Here is a 22,434-nt window from a genome sequence, read left to right as displayed (position 1 = left end):
CTCTTCCCCTGGGAAGCTTATCAAAGCTTATTTGGGAGCGTATCAAAGCCTGCTATGGCTATCTCATTCCCCTAGATAGCCCTGTTAATTTTTTTGGCTGGTTTGTTACTTTCCCCCACCAGCATTAAAGTCTCAGGCAGTGGTAATGTTGCCCCTCCTTGATTGTTTGCCACTGAGATTGAGATCACTATCATTTTCAACAAATCACCCAAGCATAGGGCTTCTGTGTAGATCTCCAAATCAGATCACACCAATACACAGGTGGGGGCGCACTTTTGGAATACTCAAGTAAGGACTTCTGAAAAAACCTCCGCCTTCATAAAAGCAACAAGAACACCAAAAAAATTGTCAAAAAGTCAACTGTTTCAGAGCTCTGAAAATTAATGAAAGGCTTGAAACAGTCTGAGGAGCATTTATTCCAAAAAATGTTCAGTATGCTATTTTGAGATTATGTGATTTTGAAAATATATGAGATCTTTAGGAAAAAAATTAATTTTGCCATTATATTGTCCATCTCTAAGTGAATAATTGAAGTTATATGACAATCCACTCACCTTAGAGGTTCAATTATTCTGTGTTTTAACTACATTTTTAGCTCTAAATCTGTGGTTCTTAAAATTCTCTTGGTCATAGACAACTTTAAAATAGGTGAGAACTATCAAACTATTCCTCAGCAAAATGTAAAATTTACAAAACTTTGTATATAATTTCCTGAAATTCATGGAGTTCTAAAAGTCCATCAATGCCCCCCCCCCCCCCAGGGCTTAAGAAAACCTGTTTTAATGGCAAAGTTCATAATGTATGCTGCTTTCTGTCCCTTTAAAGTTCTGGCATTATCCATTTTAAATGCTCAGTAACTACTGAAGTATTTTTAAAAATTATTTTCAGTGTAGATATCTGAATGTTTGCAGTTAAATATTTACTCAACTGGGATGGGATAAAATGATTTTAATATTAATTAATTGCATAATAATTACTTGCTGTGTGTCCTTGAGAAAACCTCTTAACCTCAGTTGAACCCTGTTCTTGCCTATCTCCCATAATCATTGTTATGAGCACATGAAATGATTTTCTGAAGGAATTTTGAAAATGATACATTATGTACACGTGAGGCAGCTCAACCTTTTCCTGCTTAATTAGGTTTCCTATAAATTGTGAAAGATGTACTGAAGGCTTTCTTTGCTTTAAGCCTGAAAGAATCATATCTGTCCTTGGCTACACAAGTTAAAAAAAAAAATTGTGAGATCTCTGGCATCTGTTTGCCTCTGGATTCTTCTAACCAAAGTTCTCAACTTTAAGAAGCAAGATAAAGAGGAAACGAGTTGATAGAACTAATTTGCATAGTTTGGAAACATTCCTACAACCATCTGGCCAGCAAGTATTTAAGTGTCTGTGATAATGTTTCAAGGAGACAGCAGAGGAAGGACATAGGATGGGGAAGCAGGACACAAGACAGAGAGGAAACGAAACATGATGTGGCAGTGGTAAGGTATGAATAAATGTTTTCAGAAAACAAGAGGAGGGAAGTAGCCCACCCAGACCTGGACTAAATCTCTTTTAGAGATCTATATTACACTTTCTCTTTGTGGAAGGACAACTTAAACTAAGAAGCAGTGTGATAATACAAGAAGAATACAGGTTTTTGAGCCAGACATCAGTTTGAATACAGGTTCAGTGCCTTAATAGCTACATGAACTTGGATAGGTTATTTGACCCTCTGTGCTCAGTTTCCTCATACTTAAACTTATATAAACATATAAACAGATCTTCCTAGATTTCTGTGAGGAAGAACAATGCACTGGCATTGTTCTGGATCCAAGGTTGGTGCTCCATAAATGTAAGGTATTATTTTGTACCAAAGATTGGATAAAGATGGAATTAGAAGATAAAGAGATGTTTAATTACTAGGTAAGGGCAAGAATAGTCTTGGGTGGTTATGTGTTATATGTGCAATTGAGAATGCATTCATAATAATGAGTAAAAATAATTTCTGATGAGTGAATATACCAGGTAATTAGAAGTTGATAAAATGAACCATCTTAATTGTTACATGTTTTCATCCACTTTGAAAGTATATGTTGATTATATTACTATAATTACTTTGAAGCTTGAGAGAACCTTGGGGTCATTCACTTCATGGGACTCATTTAGCCATACTCAATTATCCAGGAATGAATTTGAGCAATGGCATGCCACTAGCTATCTGCTATCCCACGAGATCTTAGTGTGGCCTTTAATTAAGCAATAGCACTGGGCTAAAACTGGTGTCTTGGTGAAATTTTTCACGTCGGAAGAAAGACCTATATCATGGATGAATTGGGTAGTTGCACTTAGGTTATAACATGGCATTTAAATACTGTAGAAAAGGATTTAGTTGGGTCACAGAGTTTCCAAGAATTAGGAGAATGTTCAGGAAAATGACCGTTGGAGAATTTAGGGTCATACATCATAGGGATTATAAACTGATTTTCAAGTAGATGTTAAAAATATCTATATACTTCTTTCCTAGGCCTTACTAACCATACATATGCTCAGGAAAGCAACCTTCATGAGTCCAGCATGTTCAGGAATGTTCCTGCAGCTTCCCTCTGGATGCAGACTAGCATGGCTCCCTGTCAAGTCATCCTTTCATTCTCCTGTGGGTTTCTAAGATTGATGCTCTTGCCCACGTTTTGGTGTTGTGAGATTTGACTCTCTTAAATGAGAATCTTATCCTTTCTCCATTTGTGTCCCTTTCTGCTCTAGAGACCACAAAGCCAGGCTTTCTTGGACTTTTAATATCTTTAGACTCACCTCTTTTTTTTTTTTTTTTTCTTCCTGTTTTCTTTGCCTGGCTTTTGACAAAAGTTTCCAGCAGAAAAGTTCAGGCCAGAGAACAGGTGAAACACAATGCTATCACCCAGATCACTTCTCCTCTTTTTTGTGGACTTATTCCCTGACCAGGTTTGGTCTTCTCCCTCTCAGTCTTTTAAGGTGATTTCCCTTGCAGGGAACATTTTGCTCTCTCTTGGAAAAAACACAAACAAACAAACAAAAATCCTTGTTGAAGGTTTCTCCTCCAGAAAACCTGATGGACCTATACATTTAAATTCTAAGATGATCACATATTGGGCCATTTCCGTTTGGTGATGTTTTAACAGTTTTGAGTTAAAATATGTCTTTGCCAAATGCCATACGCTAACAATAATTTTATATCAAATAAAGGTTTGAGAAATCCCTTTACTAAAAAAAAATTATTCTTTGTTTTAACAAATATTTTCAACTTTGAGACATATATCCCAAGTAATATTTAATGGAACCTGAGTGAGAAAGAGGAGGATCTTTCTGAAGATGCAGAAAGTAAATTAAATCTACAAATTAAAAACAAAATGGAATAACGGCATGTTTATAAAAGTTCTTAACATATAATAAGCCAAATGTTTAGCTGTGAGGTTAAGTTTGAATTACAAATTGCTTACCTTCAAACAGCAATTTCTGCATTGTGTTTTGGAAAGCTCTGGTTTGCTGCTGGCCACTTCATTAATAAATGCAATTCAGTTTTCCCTTCAGTGAGAAAGGAAGACATTAAACATCTGTGGCATGCAGAGCAGTGAACATGTCTCCAGATATTAATGGGAGCAATGCCATTTTTATAGAATCATTCATTCCTTATCTTGTGGATGCACGCCTGCTAAGTAGGCCTTTGTATTTACTTCAAATTCATCAGTTTGAGACACTGCAGTATTCCATTCTTACACATGGAAAAACAAATGGACTCTTTACTGAGAGGAAAAACACATATTTTTAGTTTTACACAATACCACATCATTGTTGAGTAGATTTTATGTTCAGTGCTTCAATTCTTGTAAGGTAGATGATCAATTTGAAGTTTACTCAGAAATCATTGAGATGATTATGAACCCATAAAGAACAGAGAGCTTGCTTTGTATTTTAAGCACTGAAATTTCACATTAAAACTGGGCTATGATGGATGGCATCTTTTTCACAGTTTCCTCAATGTGTCTCCCAAATGGATTGGGCCAGAGGTCCCTACTTTACTAGACAGCCTTACCACTTTAGAGATATGCTGATTAGTAATGTTAATGAAATGGGCATCAGGTTTTTTTGAGATACGTGTCTAGGAGAGAGTGGTACTTTCTTACATTGTGTACAGTTAGAGCTGAAACAAAGATGTGTTCTCTCCTCTTCTTTAGTTTTCACCTACTCCTATCCTCTCATTTACAAAGGGATAAACAAGGCTTGGAGACTTGCCCAGGATCACATGACAACGTCGTGTCAGAGCCAGGCCTAGGACCAGATTTTCTGGCTCCCAGTTGAGGGCCATTTCATCAAGAATTCCGAAATAACTGGTTTAATACAGCCCCAGGGTAGATTAAACAATATTTAATACACTTGATGTAAAATTTAAAAAAGAATGCTTACTAGTAATATGAACTAAGGTAAATAACATAATGGTGTTGAGGAGCCCAATCTTGAGATAGGTAAGCTCTTGGAATAGATAAACTAGTATTTCCAATTAAGGGTATTTATACCACTACAGTGTATTTACAGAAGCAGCAGTTCTTGAAAGTATCCATGTGTTGAAAATGGATACTTATGCAAAATATTACTTCTCAACAACTGTGGTGATTTTGATTAATCCAAAGTCTAGATTTACATATCAAGATTCTTACATCTAATGGGCACTGGCATGGCTATGCTCTAATGCTGTGGCGTGAGAGTTGAAGTCTTTTCTTGAGTTCTCCCAGTTGTATATCACAATCAGTTTTGGTTTTTTTTGGTAATCCTAAAGTCCACCAGTTGACCCAGAGCTCCTTCTTTTGTAGATATTTTGCCTGTTTGGAAAGGTAACATAAGTCCCTTCTATCTATGATCCTGCCAGCCCATATGGCTTTTGGGGAGTCAACACAAAAGAACAGTTTTAAAAAGGAAGCCTACTACTCCATAGTACTTGGTCCATCACATACTTTATAGACTTCATGACATGACAGATGTAAGGTTTGTCCACCAACTCAGCCACCTGTGATCTCCTCCCTCAACACTTTGCAGAAAACAATGAAACAGCCTGAAGGATGGCCACAATTTTGTTTCCCTTGCTGTGTAACCTAGGATGATATGTCCATACTGAAGAGGCAACACATGAAAAAGGTTGGGTTGAAGAGTGGGCTGTAATAGTCAAAACCAAACTATTTCTCAAGTAATGTTCTTAATGTTTATGCCAAATTTTCATTTTCTTTTCATTTATCATATTTGCTTTTTATGCATAGATTTTTTTTTTTTTTACTGGGGTATAGTTGCTTTACAATGTTGTGTTGATTTCTGCTGCACAACAAAGTGATTCGGCTATGGGTATACATATATCCTCTCCCTCTTGGACCTCCCTCCCACTCACCCACCCCCACCCCGCCGCCACGACATCCCACCCATCTAGATCACCACAGAGCACTGAGCTGATCTCCCTGCGCTATACAGCAGGTTCCCACTAGCTATATGCATAGATTTTTAGATTCAACACTTACGTTTTTAATAGTCAAATAGTTTATTGTCTATATTTTAATTGAGATTGAGGGGGCCAAGTCTGCCTTAGATAGCAGTAGTGATTCAGTCCAGGGCATGCAATTCTTATTCTCCATAAGGCTGTGACTACAATTATTAACGTTTTTTAGGTTTCAGACTCGCTAAGTATGTAACTGATATTATGTCTATAAAATGAGGTAAATAATATTACCTATTTACACAAATGATGTAAAAATCAAGTGAGATGCTGCACATCAAAGCCTTATTGCAGTGCCTGGCACATAGTAAGCATTCAATGAATTTAACTATAATAATATTAATAGTAGTAATAATAATGGCAATGTCTTTTGCAGTTAGAAGAGGATTGAGGTAATCTTGTCACTAAGCAAATCTGTGTGTAACTAGGAGGTAAAATTCAGTCTGTAGAGTATTTTTAATACTGCTAAGCTATTCTTTATCATTTTAAATGCTGTTTCAAACTTATGTGATAAAATCATGCTCTCTTGACAAAGAATTTAAGGAGGATTATAATGAAAACAAGAGATCTTGTATACAATAGGAAATCAGGACTAAGAAATAGAAAAATACGATATACCCAGCACAGGGTACTTTGCTGTTGCTCTGGTGAACTTCAGATTGGTTTTGGAACCTGATGCAGCTAGGACAAAAGGGCCATTTAGTTCAGGCCTCATATCCATGAAAGGCCTCAAGTTTAGACTTGTAACATTATCTACTAACAGGGTACGTATGAAGCACCATCTCCATTACAGAACTTTAGTTCTGTGTCATTTTGCTGAACCCACCGCCTTAAATGTACTAATTAATTAATTAAATTTTATAAATCCTGCAATTATCTTGGAATAGCATAATTGAGTTTTATTGTATCTCTGTGTGTGTGCCCGAGACAAATCATTAATTTTTAAAATATAAGCATTTTAGATATGCTGCCATTTTTGTGACTCTGCTTTATTGTTTCATTTTTTGTTTTTTTCTTTAATATAAATGGGGCCTCTGAAAGTGGATATGGGCCAGGCTTCTCCTGACCTTTGGGATTGCTTAGCCAAGAGATCCAAATGGGATTGTACTTAACAGGAGAAGAAGGAGAAAGAAACCAGAGAAATTGTGGGGTAACCATAAAGGCTCATTAACAATTGCTGTAGAAACGAAGATGGTTAGTTCTGCTCTGGATGAAGAAAACAGAGAGGGTTCTCCAGAATGTAGCAGTAAATACTGCATCCCTCACCGAAAATTATTGAAGACCCTTTCCCTATAGTTTAAAGTCATTAAACCAAACATTTAACCTTCTGTCTCAATGTGCCTAGTTGAAATACACTGCTAAGAGAAAAAAATACATAAAGAGAAAAGTGTAAAAATATCAAAGTGCTAGATTTGCCATTGAGATGTATAAATAACTTGAGTTATTCCAGTTTGCAACACAGTCAAACAGCCCATTACCTGACTTGAGTATGACCAGATAGGATGCATAAATAGCAGCAAAATTTATGTTAATTTTAAATATGTAAATTCTCTTTCTGAATACATTGCACTGAATGTGAAATGTGTGCTCCACCACTACAGACCCTTAATAAAAAAAGAGCAACAGAAAACCCATCTTTTATATGATGGACATAAAAATACAAATTAAAAATCTAATAGTAGGGGAAATGGAAAATTGTTAGATGCTGAAAATGAATATATTTATTCAAATATATTTGTCCTTTAGCACTGATAAATTTTGTATCTGCATCAAAGAACAGAAAATATTGTTATTATTTTGCTTTGGGTTAACATAGTCATATCTAGGGCTTGAACAAATTTATTGCTAGAAATTACATTCAAATTGATTCCAGTATATTGATATGAAGTTACAAGAAAGAGATATTACTTAAAACTTGAATTTTTATTGCATTGTTTTCCTAATCTCATGCAAGTTCATTTTAGTAATCTAGAAGTAAAACTCTAATTTATAAAGCTTTAATTTTAATAGGGGCTTATTGAAAGAACTCTTCTAGTTTAGAAGAGTGTGTGTGTATATGCATATGTGTATGTATATATAAATGCTGACTATTAAAATATGGGAAGTTGGTATATTGCTATTTAAACAAAGGTGACATAATCAAATGTCTTATGATAGGTGGAGACAGAAATGTACTTTGTTATAACAAATACTCAATAATTACTCCTTGAATGCATGCATGCATGAAGGGAAGGATTAGAAAACTGAAGAGGCATGGTAGTACTCAGCATATGTATTGATAAGGTACTATATGTAAAGGCACTATCATGGGTAAGTAAAAAAGAGAAGTAGTTGCCCAGGTTATAAGGAACCTGTGGATTCTGCTTCACTATTACTATAAAAATAACACAAAGGCAAACAGTATAATGATGCTTAATTTCAACTTTCCAAATAATTGCTAGAACTTTATTTTTCTAAAATCAATGCATTGGGTAAAGTTATGACTTGTCTCCGCAACAGTTTTATCTCTTAGTAAGTAAAGAAAGCAATGACATCTTAGAAGGCACATGGACTGTATTTGAATCCTGATTCCATTATTACAACTGTGAATTCTAATCCTAGATCCCCCATCTTTAAAAGGAACCATAGTGGTGTACAATCTAGATGAATTTTATGTCAATTAAACAACAATGCTTTCTTCCAGCCAGCTCATAACATGACATATAAAATTAAAGTAAATGTCAACTATTTTTCTTCCTAAATCAGAAAAAGAAAACCAGTGTGTGCTATGAATAACAGAAACCTTAGGAAAAGTGAAAATGTGACAGTATCATTTGAGATTCTGTTATGGATATATTTATACATGTACCATAGATTTTAGGAGAGTCAATAAAAATGTGCAAATGTCAGTATAATTTCATGGCAAGTGTCACTAAAATAATTGATTCTTTTGTTCTTCATCTTTGCTCTCTTTTATCTTGACAGATGGGCCCAGTCAGTGCACACCTGTTGGTTTAGCTTAGAGCCAGTTCTATCTCTGTGTGTCTGAATCATTGGACTCCTTTGTTGCATTGCAGTTCTATGTTTTTTTCTCCAGTGGCTTCTACTTTGACTTTTATGAATCCTGGTAACTGCGTTTTCCATAATCTATTTTAAGTCTTCAAGTTACTGAACATTAGTTCACTTGGTCTCTACCCATTTTTAGATGTTGAGACAGTCATGTTTCTTTTCCTCACCCGACATACATTTCTGGTATTTGTCCAACTAACTTGATTTCCTCATTGCAGATCGGCTTTCTTTACTCTTGTCCCAGAATAATGGTGCCTTGAGCCCTTTGCCAAACATTCTTGGCATGATTTGAGTTTGCATGGACTTGACAGCTCATGTGTTGTAATCTGGAATTAACATTGTTGCCTGAATCCAGTTATGACAGGAAGCCGAGACACCTAAGGCTTCAGATTTAGAACCAATAGCCTGAATGTGGCAGGAAGTCAGTATACCAGATTTGTAGAGAGAGATCTGTAGTCAGTTTTAGATGGTGGGCATCTTTACCTTCTTTGGCTCCTTTGCCTGAGATAGGATTTTCTCTGGTGACTTCCCCATATTATTATAGGAAATGGTACTTCCTTCCTATTCCTTCCAGTACTTTGTTTACTACCAAGAAATTGCTTCCTTTCCACCCTCCTTTAACCCAAGAATTTGGAAATAAAGAACAATTTTCTTTTAGAACTAAACTGAAATATTAATACAGTAATATGTCATGGGTCACAGTAGAAATATATAATACTACCTTGTAGCGTTCAGGACTCATTATTTAATAATGAAAAAAATGTAAGCCCCAATTCTAAGTAATGACATAAAGAGGAATTATTCACTCTTTAGGCATTCCAGGGGTTGGATTGTATATTCTACTTCTAATGGTGTTTAACAAATTAGGCCAAAATTTAGCAGATTAAAACAAACATTTTTTTCCACAGTTTCTGTGGGTCAGGGACTAGGGAATGATTTTGCTGGGTGGTTCTAGATGAGTTTCTCATGTGGTGCCAGTAAAGACGTTGGCTAAGGATGCTGTTATCTCAGTGCCTGCCTGGGCTTGGAAATGCTCCTTCTAAGGTAGCTCACTCACGTCATGGTTGGTAGAAGGCATCAGCTCCTTCCTCATTCTTAGCAGGAGGCCTCAGTTCCATGCCATGTGGGCCGTTCTATAGGCAACTTTGAGTGTCCAGTAGGCATGGCAGCTGCCTTCCCCAAGAACCAGGAGAGAGAGGGAGGGAGAGAGAGAAGGAATGAGAGAGAGAACAAGGAAGATGCTGCCGTGCTGTCCATGGCCTAGTCTTGAAAGTCACTGTTACTTTTGCCACACTGATGGTTAGAGGTGAGTCACTAAGTTCAGTCAAGGTGAAAGGAGTTAACTCTAGCTATTAAAGGAAGATGTGTCAGATATTTTAATGGACATATTTTAAATCTTCCACAGTTTGATACGCTTAATCAAATCAACCCTGAAGACAGTGATGTTACCTTAGACCAATTTCTACCTCTGGGTTCTGCCTTTTGCAGGACAAGTATCGTCCATGGATGGTTCCCTATGTGGTATTAAAATGACCCTAGTCTTAGTATTTGCACATTACACTTTCCAGAAAGAGAATGTTCTCGTAGTTTTCTGAAAGGAACAAGGCACCATCTTTTGCAAAGGATACCAGCACACCACACTTCACTTTTCATTTGCTTAATTTGTTCATATGCTCTTTTATAAATCAGCTCTATGGGAATGAGGCAATTTTTTTAAACATCTTTATTGGAGTATAATTGCTTTACAATGTTGTGTTAGTTTCTGCTGTATAACAAAGTGAATCAGCTATACATATACCTATATGCCCATATCTCTTCCTTCTTGCATCTCCCTCCCTCCCTCCCTATCCCACCCCTCTAGGAGGACACAAAGCACTGAGTTGATCTCCCTGTGCTATGTGGCTGCTTCCCACTAGCTATCTGTTTTACATTTGGTAGTGTGTATATGTCCATGCCACTCTCTCACTTTGTCCCATTTGTCCCAGCTTACCCTTCCCCCTCCCCATGTCCTCAAGTCCATTCTCTATGCCTGCGTCTTTATTCCTGTCCTGCCCCTAGGTTCTTCAGAACCTTTTTTTTTTTAGATTCCATATATATGTGTTAGCATACAGTTTTTGTTTTTCTCTTTCTGACTTACTTCACTCTGTATGACAGACTCTAGGTCCATCCACCTCATTTCGTTTCTTTCTATGGCTGAGTAATATTCCATTGTATATATGTACCACATCTTCTTTATCCATTCATCTGTCGATGGACACTTAGGTTGCTTCCATGTCCTGACTATTGTAAATAGAGCTGCAATGAACATTGTGATACATGACTCTTTTTGAATTATGGTTTTCTCAGGGTATGTGCCCAGTAGTGGGATTGCTGGGTCGTACAGTAGTTCTATTTTTAGTTTTTTGAGGAACCTCCATGCTGTTCTCCATAGTGGCTGTATCAATTTACATTCCCACCAGCAGTGAAAGAGGGTTCCTTTTTCTCCACACCCTCTCCAGCATTTATTGTTTGTAGATTTTTTTGATGATGGCCATTCTGACCGGTGTGAGGTGATACCTCATTGTAGTTTTGATTTGCATTTCTCTAACGATTAGTGATGTTGAGCATCCTTTCATGTGTTTGTTGGCAGTCTGTATATCTTCTTTAGAGAAATATCTATTTAGATCTTCTGCCTATTTTTGGATTGGGTTGTTTGTTTTTTTGATATCGAGCTGCATGAGCTGCTTGTATAGTTTGGAGATTAATCCTTTGTCAGTTGCTTCATTTGCAAATATTTTCTCCCATTCTGAGGGTTGTCTTTTGGTCTTGTTTATGGTTTCCTTTGCTGTGCAAAAGCTTTGAAGTTTCATTAGGTCCCATTTGTTTATTTTTGTTTTTATTTCCATTTCTCCAGGAGGTGGGTCAAAAAGGATCTTGCTGTGATTTATGTCATGGAGTTTTCTGCCTATGTTGAGAATGAGGCATTTTGATCACTGCCTTTGGGATGGGTTATCCACACCAATCAATATGGCAGAGGAGATGAGAGTATCCTGATTGTTTTAGACATACTGGGATCCAACCCAGAACTGGAGTGGGGTAATCTCTGTCTCCCCCTGCCGTATTCCTACCCAAACTACATGGCTGCTCTACTGGGGGGGAAAGAATTGAACAGATGCTAATTGAGCAGAAAATTAAAAATCTCTGTCTAATGTTATAAAGAGATCAGATTCTGGGCTGGTGAGAATAGATTGAATAAAAGAAATAGAACACTAAGAAAGAAAATAAGATAGGAGATATACTGAGGCTAGGCATGAGCATGTAAGTTAAGAGATCTAGCCAATGGCAATTAATCTATTATCAAGACTAAATTAGCAATACCATCCCTACTGGGGAGATAGACATAGAAAGCCCTATCCAAAAGGTTTTTAATATTATAATGGGAGAGACTTCTTCTATGAGGGAATAGCCTGAGAACAATAAAATTCAATTAATTTAAATCCTGTTCTGAGTCCATGCTTACCAAACACCTATCAGATGATTACTTGGCTCCGAGAATAGAGGTTAAGAATTTACTAGTCTGTATTACCTTTATATTTTTCATCATACCTTAGCAAACTGGAATTCTGGTTTACAGGTCAGATTTATGAACTAAACTAGTTAACATAAGTCTACAGGATTTTACATTCTCTTGGTGTACTGTCAAAATCTGAGCCTAAAAGGCAAATTGGCTTGAGATAAATTTGGCTATCGAACATCATGCTTATTGATAATATTTCTGTGGTGGTTAAATACTAACCTTTAAAACAATCTTAATATCTGCATTGACCATACAACTTTACTCATACTAATAAGGATCTAGAACCTCTAGCTAATACTTATTGCCCAAATGCTATATCTATCTGTTAGTAAAGAAAAATAACTGTAAGCACTTCTCATGGTTTCTCTGACATACGATGTCAAGAAATCATTTTTTTTTCTCTCTTTCACAGTAACTTTATCCATGATTTCTCATGACTTGTGGGGATTATATTTTTCTTCTTTTCCACTGGCTCCTTCACGTTCAATAGTGGAAGCAAGCAGTTTGACACTATGCGAAAAAAATAAAATGACTCTATCACATCTCAGAGCTGAAATATTAAATGATTTTTACTTTCTAATGAACAGCACATAATATCATACTCAGTAATATTAGATGTCAAATTCTGTCCTCTTCAGATTACTGAATAATGCTAGAGAATAAATAAGTTAATATCTTGATGAAATAAATGGAATCCATTTTTGGTTGTTATTTGACCAATGCCATATGATTTTGAGAAGAGGACCTGGATGATGAATTTTGTTACATGAATGACTGATTTGTTCCTAATGTGGGCTACTCTTCATGTTCAGATCTAACAGAAGGCTGTTTATGTTACTAAGGAAGTAGTATTTTAACTACTATTGTTGCTACATTTCCCTTACAAAACTATAGTGTCTAACGTTCTGCCTGAATGAAGTCCTAATGTTTTAAGAGACATCTGATACCTGTACATAGTACCAGGAATATCAAATATGATAAATTTATATATTTTTGTATGTGTGTATGTATGTTTTGATTTTACCTATTTATACTTAGTTTTCTATACTTAAATACCCCTAAATCCTGGATATCTCCAACCAATAAACATAGATTTCAAGATTTCTGGTTTACTGTAAGTACTTTAGTTAAAATTTTTTCTTGTCTGTAAGCCCATGCCTATGGAGGCAACATACAGTTGTATTGCTATATTGATAATATTCATTGAATCAAGTAAAGAGAAAATAATTTTAATTAGTATTGTTCTTAGCTAAATATTCTGCATAAACTCACCTTTTACCCACTTCACCCTTGATCTGTGTAGACAGAATAAAACAGTCAATGGCAAAGGTCATGTGTACAAAAAAAGTGGATTAATCCTCTTCCCTCCACACAATACAGTTAAATGGACTAGATGAAAGATTAAACTCTGTTCTCAACCATAGAGGAGGAGAAAAATTGAAACTAATTTAGAAAAGTAAAAATTAATCAAAATATCCAGAATATTGAAGAGCAAGTACAAAAGAATTGAAAATATAGCTCTACATATGAATGGAAATACTCTGCTTAAAGAGGGGAAGAATCAAAATTCAAAAACTACTTGCCTTATTTTTGAACATACATATTGGGATTTATCTTTTATGCCCCTCCCCATACACATAAATAGTATTGGAAAGAAAGCACTAAATTTAAATTGAACAGCTATTACTTATTGGGCACATACTCTTCGCTAGACACTGGAGTAAGCACTATTATATGCATTATAGTATTATATTCTTATCTACATAGGAATGTATCATTGAAATGCATACTGTTTTGACACCATTTTCCTAAATAGCAAGCTCATGTTTAGAGAGGGTAGTAAATTGGTGTAAGGTTGAAAGCTAGTAATTGTTAGATCTGAGGTCTGGACTCCAGCTTAATGAGGTTTTAGTGCCAGAGCTCTTTACTCTGACCCTGTATCCATTGCATTTGGGTTGAATATTTTAAAATTCTTTTAAATTAAGACTTTATTTTTAAGAGCAGTTTTAGGGTTACAGCAAACTTGAAGGGAAGGTACAGAGATTTCTTTTTTCTTCGGTAAGCGGGCCTCTCACTGTCGTGGCCTCTCCCGTTGCGGAGCACAGGCTCCGGACGCGCAGGCTCAGTGGCCATGGCTCATGGGCCCAGCTGCTCCGCGGCATGTGGGATCTTCCCGGACCGGGTCACGAACCCATGTCCCCTGCATCGGCAGGTGGACTCGCAACCACTGCGCCACCAGGGAAGCCCCAGAGATTTCTTTTATACCTCCTGTCCTTACCTATGCATAGCTTCCCCTGTTACGAACATCCCCCGCCAGAGTTGAACACTTGCTACAACTGATAAACCTACTTTGACACACCATAATCACCCGAAGTCCAGAGGTTATATTATTAGTTCACTCTTGGTGTTGTATATTCTATGGATTTGGACAAATGTATAATGGTGATGTGTCCATCATTATAGTATCATACAGAGGATATTCACTGCACTGAAAAGCCTCTGTGCTCCGCCTATTCATCCCTCCCCCCACCCTTAACCTCTGGCAACCACTGACCTTTTTGCTGTCCTCACAGTTGAGCCTTCGCCAGGATGTCATTTAGGTGGCATCATATAGTATGTAGTCTTTTCAGACTGACTTCTTATACTTTTGAAAAAGCAGTAAAATTTTTAATAGTTTCGAACATTTTTAAAAAAGCATTAAACTTGATTCTAGAGTTCGAATACTACAGAAGAAGACATGTTATAGGTGATTACCTGCATCTGGCAGACCTGCTGAGCATGGGCTGTATGCACCAAAGCAGCTGGTCGATAAAAACATGTCTGCTTCCTCTTACTTCTGTACATCAGATAAATTTCTTTGACCAGTGCAATGAAGTCTTGTATTAGAAATGCCTTTGAACCTGTATGGCTGGCTGCAAAGGAGGAGAAGCAGTTGTTTGGTTCTTAACATTGTTACTGGGTTGGAATTCAGATGTCTTTGTTCTGCTATTTTCCCCTTTATTTTTATTTATTCCTCATTTTTTTACCCCTTTTTACAAACAGTATTTATTACTATAGGCCCGGAGATTCTGGTTAAAGAGCTGGCTAGCCTAGGTGGGGGGCTGAGGATGGGCTTCCTTGTGGCACAGCTCAGGTCAGTGTCCAAGCTGCAGCAGAACTGGGATGAGGTCCTGCTCAAAGCTAGCCCCGATTCCTCTGCAGGCGCCCGCACGTGATGGTGCTTCTCGGCACCTCCTATTCCTTGCGGGTGGCAGAGATGTCATAGGCGGCCAGGAGGCTGGACCCATCTGCCTGGGCTGTTGCCTTTTCCCCACCCCCCTTGGCACTTTAGCTTCTGGGCAACACCTCCTGCACAGACCGGGCCTTATTTATTTATTTATTTTTTTTTGCGGTACGCGGGCCTCTCACTGTTGCGGCCTCTCCCGTTGCGGAGCACAGGCTCCGGGCGCGCAGGCTCAGCGGCCATGGCTCACGAGCCTAGCCGCTCCGCGGCATGTGGGATCCTCTCAGACCGGGGCACGAACCCTTGTCCTCTGCATCGGCAGGCGGACTCTCAACCACTGCGCCAACAGGGGAAGCCCTGGGCCTTGTTTCTGATATAGCTCCCGCACTGAGGGTGAAGAGTGAGCAGAGAGGGCCCGGTGGTCCCTGATTCAGGGTCCCCTGGGATTCTCCGGGGGCGACTGCGTAGGGCGTGGCCCTGGTAGAGTCCCTGCAGGCCTCGCATCAAGAGGGCCAGGTGGGCAGCCGACTCCTTAATATCCTGTGTCCTTCACAGCAAGGAAGCCGTGGACGACCTGCGTGTTGGTGGCAGCCGAGGCGGTGCTTCGAGCTGGGCTCCGCCCCCGGTGCACTCAGTGGCCAGGCCGCGGCGCTGCAGCTGGAATCATGCTCCCGGAAGTGGCCATCGGTGCCGCTGCTGCGCAGGTCACCCCGTCGCCTGCGCTCCGCCGTGTGGGCCTGGACCAGCTCCCTAGGCCTCCCTGCTGGGTCTCTGGGCCTGGTCTCCTGCGGCACCCACATGAAGTCCCCACGTGCTGTTTGTGCAGCCTGTGGGTCCCGTGCAGCCCATGCGGCTCCTGGAGCAGCCAGGGCCTCTGCCTAGCGGCCTTGGTCTCGCTGAGGTCCAGTACGCACACGACAGCACCTGTGCTTCCGGCCTAGCCCCGTGGTGAGCTTTTTGTCCTAAATATAGTATGGCTTTGATTATGCATTATTTCATAACCTAGTTATATCACATAGAGACGAATGATCTTTGAAAGGTTTTTCACAAATGAGGACTTTAAATATATATATAGTCATACATTGTGAACAAAATAACTAAAATAGCATATTATTTAAGGGTCAGTGTCATTGGTTGTTTTGTAATTTATCCTGTAGAAGGAGGGCAAAGAACCTAGGAATTAATTAGTGTTTTCTCACCAGAGCATATGATTACTACACCCAGTTAACACTGAGGTAAACTTGACTTTCTTTTCTAGATAACATTAAGTAGAAGGTGTATTTTTCCCCCTTCGAGCATGACATTTCATTGAAAGTTTATCATCAATTTTGGACTCTATAGCCAATATCGAATACATCTGGTTGTCTAATAGATGACTCATAATTGTTGGCTCAGGATAATCTATATATTTAATTCTACTTAGTCTGAATAACTGCTTTTTGTGATGAGTGTCCATAGTCAGATATGGATTAACTGAACTCTGGGAAGATTACCTGTGCATCTTTTGTGCTTTTTGCGTCATTTAGATGTCACTGATATAGTCTCTGTAGAGGAAAAAAATGATAACATTTTGAGATGATTTCTTGTGATTTAGGACTTATGATGTTTTAGTGTAACTTGAATTTATTTCAATAATGAAGTGTAGAGAATATGATTAGCCAGGAGAAACTTGAGACCAAAATGATCTTTCTTTTTTGGACCTGATGATCAAAAGTCTGAGCAAGAAGGTTACAGAAGTCCTAGGAATTATTTCTGATAAAAGTATTCCTGTTCATTCCGGTAGAATTGCAAGTAAGGGCATCTCTCACTAGGCACACATGCTCCCAATGATTATTACAATACAAGGAAATTTCTGTAACATGCAAAAAGCTTACTTCCTAGGTTTTGGTGACTTTCTAAAACAATATGAACCAAAAAGTAGCTCCAAAAAATATTTCAGTTATTCCCTAGGTGTTTTCTGTATTGAAGTACAATCTGTATGTCCTTAACATATATTTTATTCTACAAAAGAAATGTATATATATGTGTATATCCTTCCTTAAACTAAACTAGATGGCAAGAATCCAGAAAACCGTGAAAAACATTATAAATTTGCAATAGGAACTCAAGATTTCTTCTTTTAAATTTGGAATGGAATATATGAAGCAAGTATACAGTTTATTCATACTAGAACTCAAACACTGGGAATTTTTGTTCTGATTTATAGACTCTGTGGTTATTGTTACTTTTTTGCACATTTCTGTAATTACCTTAGCAAAATCCCAGGAAACTTTAGTTTGGAAGTTGGTGTGATACAGTGGAATTAACTTTAGTGTTACATGGATTTAACTTTAGAGTTTAACTTGGACTATACTACTCAGTAGCTTAGGGTTTTCTGGCTATACTTAACTTCTGAATATCAGATTTCCAATTGTAAAATGGGAATTGTAAATTCTACCTTGTTGAGTTGGAGGATCAAATGAAATCTTGTAGGTGAAACACTTACCAAACACTTGGCAATATATAAATGTTAGTTGTCCTCCTTGCTCCCGCAATCCTATAAAGTCATTAAAATCAATGTGGACTATTTGTGATACTAGCATATAATGAACATGTTCATGCAGAGCTAAGGAAAAACCAGAAACCATACACATCTTAATATATATTTTAAATGGAAGCATTTTTACTCTAAGAAGTTGAGGAATCTTGGTATTAGTAACAGCAAATGCCTTTTCTCAAAATGGCCTTTCTAGCGCATAGGATAAGCACCAGATTTTTGCAAATCATCTCCCAAGCCTCTGTCAGATAAATTTTATTCGTTGTCCTTTTGGAAAACGCCAAAGGGCTACAACTTGTTCATAAATATGTTCAAAGAAAGCGCTCTTTGTTGCTTTCAAAACTTCTACATTTTTTGCCCTTAGATATATCTCACAGGTATTTCATTTCTATTTTTTATTTCCTTTTATTGTGATTTAGTTCTTATCTGGCAAAAGTCTAGTTTACATTTTCTTTTTGGTAAGTTTTTATTTAACTAAGTGAAGCTAGTGTTAGCGCATTATATCTGAATCAGATGATTTTTTAAACTTACTGATTGTCCTTAAGGATATATTTGAAAGTTTTGCCTTGAAAAGGAAAATGAGCAATACGTCTACAGATTGTACTAAAATGAGTTGACTTCTGATGAAAAAAAAAATAAGGTGGTAGTTTTGAACTTTCAGAGTTCAAAGTACAGCATTTCCCTCAATAATTAACTAGAATTTAAGAAAAATTTTTAAAGGAATCAACTTGCTCAAAGTATATTTTAAGGATTTTCCCCCAACTGGTATTTTTTTTCCTTTATGTAACAGAAGCTTGAAAATCTTTGAGACAGTCTACCTCAATCATCAAATTGGTGAGAGTTCTTATCTCCAAGGCATACTGACATTGGATAAATGCTTTTTGATGAAGTTGGTATCTTAAATTTTAGGAGCAAGACACTTCTAGAATTTTCTATTATTCCTCTGCTGGGCTTTTTACATGGTAGATGATGAAGAAACTGAAAGTGAGAGAGGGAAATGGAAGTATGATGGCTACCAGGTCTAATGAATACCCCAAAGCCCAACAAAAAGAAGACAGAGCTGTAGTTCTAATATAATTTAACTGAACAATATGTCTCCAAAGTGAAGGTAGATTTTAATCTGAATAAACAGTGTCAGATATATATATGTAAGTATATGTACACTATTTTTGGTTCAAAAGAACTCTAGGGATGGAGAGACTTTATATCTTTTACTCAAGGACAGAAAAAAGAGGACTTAACATTTAATATAAAAATGGTTTATCTTAAATCTTTCTGGATTTAATATTACTCCATATGTTTTCTCCAGAAATGGAAAGAGATGGCTTAGCTCTCTTTGTAAAATCTCATATGCCTCAGTTATGAGGCCCATGGAATTCCTGCACATCCATACAGTAGATGTCAAAGGTATCTTTTACTTAGCTGAAGTCTCCATATTAGGAAAGAGAGAGGAGCTTGAGTCATACTCTGCATTTAAAAAGTTCTGATAGAAATTTTACTGTTCCTTATGATGAGTTAGCCCTGGCTAAAGAAAATGTCAAGTTACTTTCCTTTTAGCTAGAAGGATATGAACTCAGTGTTGAAATGGTGCTTATTATTAATCTAACGATTAGAGGGCCCAATTGGCAGAACCCTATTAAAAAAGAGATGGACTATCTTTAATAAATAAAATGTGAAAGTGAATTTATTTAATACATAAAATTACTGAATGAAATTCATGCAGGATGGACCTGTACCTTGCACCTGATGAAGGTGGGTCTTAAAAGAATTTTGTGGGGAATAATCTGGGCTACTGACGTAGAGAAGATCCTGGAGTCATGGAATTTTTTGGAGGAAGTGAAGTATTTTACGAGTTAGTCTTCAGCTTCATGAAAGTGAAACCCCCAGTGATGTGTGGATTCAAAACTCAATTGAGGAAGAGTTTAAAGAAGGGATGGAGTCTAGAAGGAGGTATGGGAAGATGGAGCATTTGATGGGGAGGGAGTAGTGGTAGGGTGTGAGGTCTATTATGACACACACTGGAGGAATGAACAGGAGAAATTCAGGAAGTCCTCCTGCATCATAACATTGCTCATCATTTATTCATATTGTATCTGAAGGTGGCAAAACCATTAGGTGCTTTGGGAGCCTAGGGAGAATCGACGCCAAGAAGAGTTGCCATTAAGAGAAATCAGTCTTTGTGATCAAGTCAGTAAGAACACAATTGGCACTAGTGGTTAAGGACTTACATGGAGTCTAGGAGAGTCAGATCAGGGACCCTAGTTGCAAGTAAGGACTTGGAGTTTTATGGAAGCATTGGTGATGGTGGGAAAGTAGAGTGTACAAGTTTTTGGTAAACATAACCCCAGTGGGATCTCTCAGTAAATACACATATTGATAACAGATAGTGGGTATTTTATACTTGTTAATGGGCATGAATATTTTCTTTTAAGAAACAGGATTGGCAGGACAGCCTCATTTCTCACAATTGTTCACTGTCTTCTCTCACACCCTATATTCTGGCCATGTTAATCTATTTAACTTGCCTTGTTCTCTCACCACACTTGGTAATGTGAAACTGCCGTACCTCTTGCCAAAAACTCTTTCCTTCTCTTCTTTGCTTCTTTCTCTTAGATCACGACGAAGACTCCTCTGATGCAGGCCTTCCTTGAATCATCCTGGCCAAGCCCCTTCTTCATACTCTCTTGATTCTCTGTGCTTCCATTCATCATAACATTGAACACATTGTCTTGTTTTAATGAACTGTGAGTGCTTTCAGATCAGAGGCTGTTTCAGTTCTGTTATTCACATTATGTTGCTTGGTCCTGAGTATGTGTCCTCAGTAAGTATTTGTTAAGTAAATGAATGAGTGAATGAAAATAAGGAAAACCAAGTACTTTCTGGCACTATATGTACTCATAATAGAATTCCATAGCCTTTGAACCATGAAACTAAAATTGTCGCAGATAGAATTTTTTCTGAATTCCATTGTGCAAGGGCTTTTATTCTGACTGAGCATGGGAAAGGCTCCTCTTGACTTCATGCAAATTACACGGAGATAGAACTGGTTATCTGACAGATGAATCAGTGTATCAAATGTCCCAAATTGCTGCATTTGCTTTGCTTTTCTCCCAAGTTAAACAACTTTAAGTCTCTAACCTAATTAGAGTCTAAGGATTTGTGGGTTTTAATAAACTGAGAGTGAATTTAGACACATTATTTTAGTGTTCTATAGCCATGCCCACATTAAGATAATCATATTTCTTTTTTTGTATGCTGCCTCAGTCTTTTTAGAAAGAAGGATATAAATAAATTCAGTACAACTACAACATGAACGTTATTCTCTAGGGATAGTTTGGGGGAATTGTGTTTCAGTCTAACCATCTGAGGAATAAAATCCTGCCTTTGGAGCCTTCTGAAGGGAAAAAAAAACCCTGATAGATGCGTGAATTATCCAGGTTTCACTGGCGAATACTGACCCATCTAGAGTGAGCCTAGTTGAGTTGTGTCTCCAGCTGTCAGTGTCTTCCTCTTCTCCAGGACTCGTCCTCCTGTCTGTCATTCACTTGATTACAAGAATAGCACTTTGGGGGCTTCCCTGGTGGCGCAGTGGTTGGGAGTCCGCCTGCCGATGCAGGGGACGCGGGTTCGTGCCCCGGTCCGGGAAGACCCCACATGCCGCGGAGCGGCTGGGCCCGTGAGCCATGGCCGCTGAGCCTGCGCGTCCGGAGCCTGTGCTCCGCCACGGGAGAGGGCACAACAGTGAGAGGCCCGCGTACCGCAAAAAAAAAAAAAAAAAAGAATAGCACTTTGCCTCCTCAATATGATCTTGACCCGAAAGGGGCTAATGATATGGAATTGAGTCTAAGAGATTCTGTTGTCTAAATACATTCTAGTGACTTTGGTATGGAGGAGTTGTATGTACACTAAAGTACTGTTGACAGTAGTGGTTTTCCCTATATAAACCAGAAAACAATAGAGTACAGTCTTACCTGAGGGAGAAGAATGAAACAGAAATGAATGAACATAGCGAAGAGGCATACAGAGGGCTTCCTGGGTTATCTATAGCCATAAGGTGTTGGTTCCTTTTTTCCTGAGGCTTTCCCCAGACATTCCGTATTCCTATAATAATTAAACCCCGATTTTGAGTTCCAGCTCAAGGACATTTCTGTTACTTGCAGCCTAAATAATCTAATTCTCAGACCATTCTTGACTCACTGATCACAGAGACACACAACTCTGCTTCCTGTCAGTGCTGTAGACACAGTCCAGAGTGGTAATGAATGTTGAGACTTGAGCCCTACAATCAGGGCAGTGTGGATAATGTGTCATCCTTTTCAAAATTTGCTCTTAGGAAAGAGTTGGAAATTAATTCACTATAAGTGAACATGACTGATAGTATTGTCGAACCCAATCTGCCCCAACTGAACATTTAAAGTTTTTAAGGAATTCAAAATTTGATCTAAAGAAATGGCACTTGGTGAGAAAATTTAGGAATCATGTGTTGTTCCTTTCCTCCCTTCTTCCCTCTCTTCTAACCTTCCTCCTCTTTTCGTTGAAAGAATTGGTGGAGAGAGAATATTGGACCTGTGAACTCA

General features: G+C 37.9%; 1 long non-coding RNA gene across 1 annotated transcript in view; it reads left to right on the top strand.

The window, feature by feature from the left end:
* Positions 1–22,434, top strand: part of LOC132522943 (uncharacterized) — a 193,548-nt gene that overhangs the window by 33,202 nt on the left and 137,912 nt on the right. The window lies entirely within an intron of this gene.

This window comes from Lagenorhynchus albirostris, chromosome 7 (assembly GCF_949774975.1).
Source record: "Lagenorhynchus albirostris chromosome 7, mLagAlb1.1, whole genome shotgun sequence".
NCBI classification, from domain to species: domain Eukaryota; kingdom Metazoa; phylum Chordata; class Mammalia; order Artiodactyla; family Delphinidae; genus Lagenorhynchus; species Lagenorhynchus albirostris.
This window is presented reverse-complemented; position numbering and strand designations above follow the sequence as displayed.